The sequence below is a fragment of the Palaemon carinicauda genome, chromosome 23, assembly GCF_036898095.1.
Source record: "Palaemon carinicauda isolate YSFRI2023 chromosome 23, ASM3689809v2, whole genome shotgun sequence".
In the NCBI taxonomy this organism is placed as follows: Eukaryota; Metazoa; Arthropoda; class Malacostraca; order Decapoda; family Palaemonidae; genus Palaemon; species Palaemon carinicauda.
Window position 1 is genome coordinate 91,526,216 of NC_090747.1, and position 10,000 is coordinate 91,536,215.

Here is a 10,000-nt window from a genome sequence, read left to right on the forward strand (position 1 = left end):
TATATATATATATATATACTTTTTTTTTGGTAAATGTTCTCTGCTTTCATTTAATGAATGAAAAGCTAGAACAGTGAGGTAAAGGGCAGGTAATCTCACATCTATACTCAAATGCTTACAACTGAAAAGGTATCATCTGCAAACCCCACTCTAAGGGGAAAACATGAAATCAATCAGCCCTTACAACTATAAGTACTGCAGATACATATGAATACTTTTTCAAACCAATGGATTAACGAAAATGCTTCATAGCTGAATTTACAGAAGCCACCTCATCTACTGTAAACTTTTTTTTATGTGTACGCCTCTCAATACTAATAACATGTAGGTAGTAGGTTGACCAGACAGTACTACATTAGATCCTTCTCTCTGGTTACGGTTCACTTTCCATTTAGCCTACACACACACAGCGAATAGTCTGGCCTATTCTTTACTTATTCTCCTCTGTCCTTATACACCTGACAACACTGACATAACCAAACAGTTCTTCTTCACCCAAGGGGTTACTGAACCGTAATTGTTCAGGGGCCACTTTCCTCTTGTTAAGGGTAGAAGAGACTCTTTAGCTATATTCAGCAACTCTTCTAGGAGAAAGACACTTCAAAATCAAACCATTGTTCTCTAGTCTTGGGTAGTGCCATAGCCTCTGTACCATGGTCTTCCAGTCTTGGGTTAGAGTTCTCTTGCTTGAGGGTACGCTCGAGCACAATATTCTATCTTATTTCTCTTTCTCCCGTTTTGTTAAAGTTTTTATAGTTTATATATAGGAGATATCTATCTTAAAGTTACTTTCCTCAAAATATCCTATTTTTCCTTGTTTCCTTTCCTCACTGGGCTATTTTCCCTGTTGGAGCCCCTGAGCTTATAGCATCCTACTTTTCTAACTAGGGTTGTAGCTTAGCAAGTAATAATAATAATAATAATAATAATAATAATAAATTCCCCCAAGCATTGCAAGCTTCACAGATCCATAAAAGGAGGTTCATCAGCAACCCATCGAACCCCCTTACAAACGATGCGCAATATCCTCCCTATAATGCCAGAGGCTTCAATAATACTTGCCCATTCCTCCCATTTGACTTCATTTCCATCCACCTTTCATTTCTCAATCTCCATTTTTGCTTACGCTGCCTTTATCGCCCAGTGTCTGAACGTAATGCCGATAAGCTCGTTAAAGTCCCCTGTTAAGTTTAATGAAAAGTTAAATGAACGATCAATGGTATTTGGCGTTGGTCAGTTTGATAAGGATCTTTGGGGGGGGGGGCGAGTTCCTTGACGGCGTTTGCTTTATGTCTGTAGAGATTTTGTTTCTTTTATAGCAGCACATTATGCATACATAATATATACACATACTGTGTATATATATATATATATATATATATATATATATATATATATATATAATATATATAAATATATATGTATACAGACATACATACATATATATATGTATATATATAAATATATACACATATATATATAAATATATATATACATATATATACATATATATACATATATATATATATATAAATATATATACATATATACATACATACATACATACATACATACAGTATGTCTATATATTAAGTATGCATAATGTGCTGTTATGAAAGAAGCAAAATAAAAAAATGTGTGTTTGCGAGCATATAATTTTTCCTTATGGGTAAATGATTCCGGAATTCTCTTTTTAATGCCTATGCTACTCTATGTGCAATACATCACATTCAACTAACTATCAGGTACAAAAGACATTGCTTATGCCATTTTATAAGAGACTCAACCGTTTCAGTTCTTTCGGGAGTCGAACGCACAGCTGTTCGCTAGTGAGGAGAATGTTCTAAATGTGGATATTAATAGTAATGTTTAATTATTCTTACATTTATGTAACTTTTAATTGTAACTACACGTGATTTGAATACGAATAGCCCTATAACTTTTACGGTTCATTATTAGCGTTTATTGTCTTCATTGTGTAGCCTCATATTACTGACAGTCGGCTCTCACGTGTTTTTATCATTGAAATAGAATTTAATCCTCCAACATTGTGTTTTTGTAGTCTGGAGTATTCCTGCATACCTGTCTGGATTAAGGGTTGTACTTTATAGTAACCTGAAATATGTGATGAATAAGATGGGAAAGGAACATTTATTATTATCATTACCATTATTATTATTATTATTATAATTATTATTATTATTATTATTATTATTATTACTATTATTATTATTATTACTACTACCAGCTAAGCTATGACCCTAGTTAGAAGAGCAGTATGTTACAAGCACAAGGGCTCCAACAGCGAAAAATGGCCCAGAAAGGAAAGGGAAAAATAGCCCTGTGAGGAAAGGAAATAAGAAAATAAATCAGCTATATGAGAATTAATGAACAATTAGGGTAAATTATTTTAAGAACAGTAACAAAATTGAAACAGACCTTTCATAATCATAAACCATAAAAGACTTATATCAGCCTGTTCAACATAAAAACATTTATTATTATATTTATTATTATTATTATTATTATTATTATTATCATTATTATTATCAATTGCTAAGCTACAACCCTAGTTGGAAAAGCAGGATGATATAAGCCCAGGGTCTCCAACAGGGAAAATAGCCCAGTGAGAAAAGGAAACAGGGAAAAATTAAATATTTCAAGAACAGTAGCATCATCAAAATGAATACCTCCTATACATTATAAACTATAAAAACATTAAAAAAACCAGAGGAAGAGAAATATGATAGAATAGTGTGCCCATGTGTACCCTCAAGCAAGAGAACTCTTAACTCAAGACAGTGGAAGGCCATGGTACAGAGGCTATGCACTACCCAGGGCTAAAGAACAATGGTTTGATTTTGGAGTGTCCTTCTCCTAGAAGAGCTGCTTACCATAGCTAAAGAGTCTCTTCTACCCTTACCTAGAAGAAAGTGGCCACTGAACAATTAGTGCAGTAGCCCCTTGGGGTGAAGAAGAATGGTTTGCGGCAAGTTTGAACTTTTGAAGTTCTCTGAACTATGCAGGGACAAAGATTACCCTTACATCACACGATTAATTCGAATACTATGCACAAACTATTCATTTTTTAATAAAAAAAAAACTGTTCACTTCCTCTTCTCATATTCATCAGTGTTTTCTCTCTTTTATCCCCGATGTTATCTATCTATCTATCTATATATCTATCTATATTTATATATATGTTTTAAGATTTATTATATGCGTATTTATTATTGTATGGATATAATCGTAATTTTCCTTGACAAGTATTAGCTTGTAAGTATATTTTCCCTTGCTCTTTTTTTCCACGAAAGTGACTGCTTGTTTGGTTTAAGTTTCGATTCAAAGGAAGTATGTTTTTCTTGCTATGTTTGTTTTACGATAAGCTACAAGAAAGGGAAGTGATCTAGACGTTCTGAGTTTACTGCCAAGACAAAAAAATAATTGTAAAACGTCCGTAGGAGGATATTTTGACGTGACACGGTTCTCTCTCTCTCTCTCTCTCTCTCTCTCTCTCTCTCATGGAGATTACAACAATTTATTCACGCATAACACAAACTAGTCTGGAGGTAATGAGTACAAACTGGAATAGAAAAATTATAACACCAATCAATGTGATAATTTCTTTACATACAAAACAGCAAATACTTGGAATAGATTTTCCACCGAATGTAGTAAACAGTAACACGGTAAACGAGTTCAAGAATAAGTTAGACGGGACCATAAAAACTCTCTAAATGCTTAAACTAAATAGCTCTACCAAAGAGCAAATGGAGTCACCCGGGATGGACTAAAAAGTCTTTGAGGCATTCTAAATCCTTGTAACTCTCAACTCTCCCAGACTATTTGATATATATAAATTCATATGAGTCTCCCAGGATGGACTAAAAAGTCTTTGAGGCATTCTAAATCCGTGTAACTCTCCATAACTCTCCCAGACTATTTGATATATATAAATTCATATGAGTCTCCCAGGATGGACAAAAAGTCTTTGAGGCATTCTAAATCATTGTAACTCTCTATAACTCTCCCAGACTATTTGATATAAATATATATATATATATATATATATAAATTTATATATATATATTAATTTATATATATATATATATATATATATATTATATATATAAAAAATATATATATATATATATATATACACATTGTGAATGAGTTTATGTATAAATACAATATGTGTAAGTGTACAAACTTCAGTTACATTCTCACTTAACATTCGAGAGACAATTACCTGAATAGCTGAACACAGTCCTTTTACCATTTATATTTCCCCGAATTTTCTATTGTGTCCGTCTTGTTTAAAAGGGTTCCTTTTTATAAGGAAACGTCCATCATGGCAAGTTTTTTTCATTTTTTATTTTTGTCTCCTGGAGACCCGACCTACTTTAAAGGTATGACTTGTTGAACAAGACCTGTTCTTGCAAACGTATGGATTTTGTGTTTTCTTTCAATGTTTATTGTACCTTTAGGCTTTTAATTTCATGTTTCTTTTATATTTTTGTTTAGATTTTGTTTATATTACATGGTAGTGTACCCGAGACGTTAAAAATAGTATAAATATTTAGATAATGCATGTACATGCACACGCACAAACACAGATTCAATCCTACCCCCACCCCCTCCCCACTTCCTAACTACAACCCGGCAGTCTCTGCAATTTGTGGGAAAGTGTAGTCTCCGAGTGTTCCTCTCGGGGTATTCCCTCTCACTAGGGAATGACTACTCCCTCTCCCCTGAGGGCGAAAGGAATGATATTATATATATATATAATATAAATAAATACATATATATATATATATATATACAGTATATATATATATATATATATATACTTATATATATACAATATATATTATTTTATATATATAAATATATATATACAAAAATATATAATATATAACAAATATATATATATATATATATATATACATGGAACTGAGAGGGGATAATTTTCATGGGCCATGAAACCAAGGCAGTTATCACTCAGTCTCATAAACAATTACAAAATAACAAGAATTGTCCCCATAAGCACTGAGCTTATTTCTTACATTTCAAAGTCAGTGAATTATAGAAACATATTCGTCACGATTCCTAAACTACCAAATTCCCCAAAAATATACCTTGCCTTAAATTTTCAGAGACTTTGAGAGGTCTTGCATGTCCCCAAGAGAGGCCTTGCAAATCCCTCGAGAGGCCTTGCATATCCCCAAGAGAGGCCTTGCATATCCCCAAGAGAGGCCTTACAAATCCTTCAAGAGAGGCCTTACAAAACCCTCAAGAGTGGCCTTGCATATCCCCAAGAGAGGCCTCGCAAATCCCCAAAGAGAGGCCTTGCAAATCCCCAAGAGGCCTTGCAAATCCCTTAAAAGAGGCTTTGCATATCCCCAAGAGAGGCCTTGCAAATCCCTTAAAAGAGGCTTTGCATATCCCCAAGAGAGGCCTTGCAAATCCCTCAAGAGGGGCCTTGCATATCCCCAAGAGAGGCCTTGCAAATCCCTCAAGAGAGGCTTGCATATTCTCAAGAGAGGCCTTGCAAATCCCTCTTGAGAGTCGCTTGTAAATCACCGAAGAACTGAGGCTCTCAAAATCAACAATCAACAGAAGCCTCCCAAAAATGGAGAAACACTTTAAATCTCCAAAGAACAAAGGCTTCTGAAATCCTAAGTATAGAGTAGAGGATCTCTAGATCCGCAAAGAAGAGAAATCCTTCACTGGGCTATTTTCCCTGTTGGAGCCCTCGGGCTTACAGCATTCTGCTTTTTCAACTAGGGTTGCAGCTTAGCAAGTAATAATAATAATAATAATAATAATAATAATAATAATAATAATAATAATAATAATATATACATAAGCCCTCCAAATACCACTTAGGAGGAGAGTCTTTCAGATCTTAAGAAGAGGTGATTTTAGATTTTAGGAAGAGGGTCTTTCATATCTTGAGAAGAGATGTTTTCGGATCTTAAGAAGATGGTCTTTCAGATCTTAAGAAGATGGTCTTTCAGATCTTAAGAGATGCTTTCTGATCTTACAAAGAGGGTCTTTCATATCTTCAGAAAACTCTTTCAGATCTCAAGAAGAGGGTCTTTCATTATTTAAGAAATGGGTCTTTTAGATCTTAAGAAAGGGTCTTTCAGATCTTAAGAAAAAGGCCCCTCACATCTTAAGAAGACGGTCTTTCAGATCTTAGGAAAAGAATTTTTTTCAGATCTAAAGAAGAGATGCTTCCAAACTTCAGAAGAGGGCCTTTCATATGTTAAGAGGAGTGTCCTTCAGATCTTACGAAGAGAGTCAACAAATCTTAAGAAGGTCTTCCAGATCTTAAGAAGAGGAGCTTCCAGACGTTAAGAAGAGTCTTTCAGATCTTAAGATGAGGGTCTTCAAATCTGAAGAAATGGTCTTTCAGATCTTAAGATAAGGTTCTTTCAGATCTTAAGAGGATGGGTTTTCATATTTTAAGAAGAGCTGTCTTTCTTTCAGATACCCCAAAATGAAAACCTCTCCTGTCCTCTGAAAATAAAAGATGGGACCATAAGCATCCCTAGAGAAGAGAAGATAGAACTTTGGGAATGTTCCTATAGCAGCAAATTGAGCTAAGTGGATCCCTCCACTTGACTTATTGCCGTAAGTGGCAGATAGCTCACATGATCTTTTAATGCTTCATTGCATTCAGGTGTGGACCATTTGTGCCCCGTTGATTAAAAGGGGCTGAGAGGCTGTGAAATTAGGGACATTCTTTGTCAGTGCACACATCAGATAGATGGCCTCTATAGACTGCAACTCGGCTCGTTTTAAGGAGTTGCATTTACTGTAGTTGTTCGATAACCATTGATCTCTGCTCTCTACTGAGATGCATAAAGATTAGCATATTTACTTTTTAGTAAGACACAAATCAGTTACGAAATATCTTTTTTTTTCTCTTATGACGACTAAGTGATTCTCTAATGCTTAAGAATGTGTACGAAAAACAAAGTTTATAGGTGACAGGACAGGGAAAACAACACTTCAAGTTATGTTAGAGTAGCAAACGCATTTCCACAATTGTCCGATCTAGTTGCATTTAAGTTCAGGATCTTTTTAATAGTTATTTTCCCCACTAGTACACAATATTTTTTTACCTTTATGCTGGTCCATATTCCTTGCCTATATTTTTCTTTAAAAGAAATATCCCTACCAAATCTTTTAAAAATTTAGACAGTCACTCCCACATACAAAAACCACTTCCGATATCTTTAACATCCCGTCATATAAGAAAGAGATAGGATCTTTTTAATAGTTATTTCCCCCACTGGTACACGATTTATTTTACCTCTACGCTGGTCACATATTCTTTGCCTATATTTTCCTTTAAAGGAAATATCCCTACCAAATCTTTTAAAAATTTAGACAGCCACTCCCACATACAAAAACCACTTCCGATATCTTTAACATCCCATCATATAAGAGATAGACCGCCTTTGAGTATTCTCCACCACTGGCATCGCTCCCAAGCCATGCCATCCCATTTAATAATGGAAGAGTGAAGAGTACTGGACAGTTGCATTTCTATCTGAAAATGAAAATGTCACAGCATGAACGAGCATATACGACGAAGCTCAGAATGTGCTACACCAGTGAAATGCCAAACATCATCTAGGAAAAACCTAAAATGTAAAGTACCACAGTAGAAATGTATTTTACATACAGCATGTGCCTAAAAATACATCATCCCTACATTCTTTATACAACAGACGGAAGACCGTTCTCTTCGAGCTCCAGCCCTTCCGACACGGAAGAAACAAGTAAAAATAAAATTACCAACGTACCATATTTCTCCTTTGGAAGAGGCACTGCAAAGTACAAAACACCTCAGTTCTCAGCCAGTATTTTGGATTTGTTAATGCTAAAATGAGCCGCATACCAGAATTCATACACAAGGGCATTTTTCTTTACTCTCAGGAAAGACTCACTACATGCAACGGAATAATGTGTACAGATTCCTTAATTGTGTCAAAGAGGAGCAAGCAAGTGTCGCAGCAAACCCACATCTAAACCTGAAAATTAAATCAGTATCTTCTTGCTGGTGAACCGAATTAGTTATAGCTACGACTCGAAGTTGAGAGAGAGAGAGAGAGAGAGAGAGAGAGAGAGAGAGAGAGAGAGAGAGAGAGAGAGAGAGAGAGAGAGAGAGAAGCTTACAATAAATGTTTTCCCCTGACACTCGATATCTATAGAAGTATCAATTTCTACCACGTATTTTGAGGTGGAGTTCAAATTCCTTCTCTCTAAGACGGCTTCTATTCACCACAATCGACTAAATACCAGGAATATATTAGCTGCATAACAGAAGCAGGCAAAATGGGATTAAATGGAATATGCCTGTTTTTCCTTCCAGCCAGATTTATGGGCTGGTTCATCAATCAATGGGGTAAATAGCATGACCATTACACCACAAGGCATCACACACACACTACATATATATACATATATATATATATATATATATATATATATATATATATATATATATATATACAGTATAAATATATATGCATATATATATATATACACTATGTAAATATATATGTGTATATATATAAACAAACACACACATTTACACACACATATATATATATATATGTGAGAGAGAGAGAGAGAGAGAGAGAGAGGAGTGAGAGAGAGAGAGGAGAGAGAGAGAGAGAGAGAGAGAGAGAGAGAGAGAGATTGTGGACTATACTTGATTATGACATAAAACAGAGGCCACTGCCATATAATTTTGAACTTTCTGAATTAACTAACCAATGTGTGTATTGCTTAGTAGATGACATCATATAGAAAGGACGAAAAATGGAATGAGACCTAATTAAAATGACTTTTATAAAGTTCAAGGCAAGCGAAAATTTTTACCAGTAAATGTCCTAAGCCAATGCGTCACCCTAGAAATGGATTCAATTGGTCAGACATAACATAAAAAAAAAGATACGTTGATTAAAATAAACTATTAAACTTTTACTAAAATAATAATCAAATATCCGAGACGTAATTACAAATGAGCTGCGTTCAACTAGGCATAAACAACTACTTGAAGGATGCGTTCAAAAATATAGTTCGAATCTCACGTGAAGACAAACAATGGAACTCTCTTTAAAACTAACACGTGTGTGTCTGTTCTATCTTCTAATCTAAAATGACAATTTTACACAGTAGCTGATAGACTGCAGTGGGTTCGTGTCGACAGTTAAGAAAGGATTTGAGATTACAATCTCATCATATATATATATATATATATATATATATATATATATATATATATATATATATATATATATATATTAATATCTATATCTATACATATATATATATATATATATATATATATATATATATATATATATATATATATATATATATATAAATATAATATATATTCATATATCATCATCATCTCCTCCTATAAGCCTATTGACGCAAAGAGCCTCAGTTAGATTTCGAGAGTCACCTGTATCTTGAGCTTTTAAATCAATAGTACTAAATTATTCATCTCCCACTTCAGATCCTTCAGCCATGTAGGCCTGGGTCTTACAACTCTTATAGTGCCTCGTGGAGCTCAGTTGAAAGTTTGGTGAACTAATCTCTATTGAAGAGCATGCACAAACCACCTCCATCTACCCCTCAACATGATCTCATCCACATATGGCACTTGAGTAATATCTCTTATAATTTCATCTCTAATCCTGTCCTCCTATTTAAATCCCAATATGCTTATATATATATATATATATATATATATATATATATATATATATATATTCTTATATATATATATTCTTATATATATATTCTTATATATATATATAGATAGTATATATATATATATATATATATACACACACACATACATACATACATACATATATATACATATATGGGCGCAATAGCACCGAAATTGACTATTTATATTCAACAACACGAAACTGTAAGAAGAATATGCTCCCCAAAAGAAACT

The 10,000-nt window shown here is 33.9% G+C and overlaps 2 protein-coding genes across 7 annotated transcripts in view; one reads left to right on the forward strand and one right to left on the reverse strand.

Annotated features, from left to right (window-relative positions):
* LOC137617233 (afadin- and alpha-actinin-binding protein B-like) overlaps positions 1-10,000 on the reverse strand; it is a 402,814-nt gene that overhangs the window by 367,518 nt on the left and 25,296 nt on the right. The gene's annotated exons all lie outside the window — the stretch shown is intronic.
* The window catches only part of LOC137617234 (protein amalgam-like), a 170,347-nt gene that overhangs the window by 91,464 nt on the left and 68,883 nt on the right, over positions 1-10,000 (forward strand). The gene's annotated exons all lie outside the window — the stretch shown is intronic.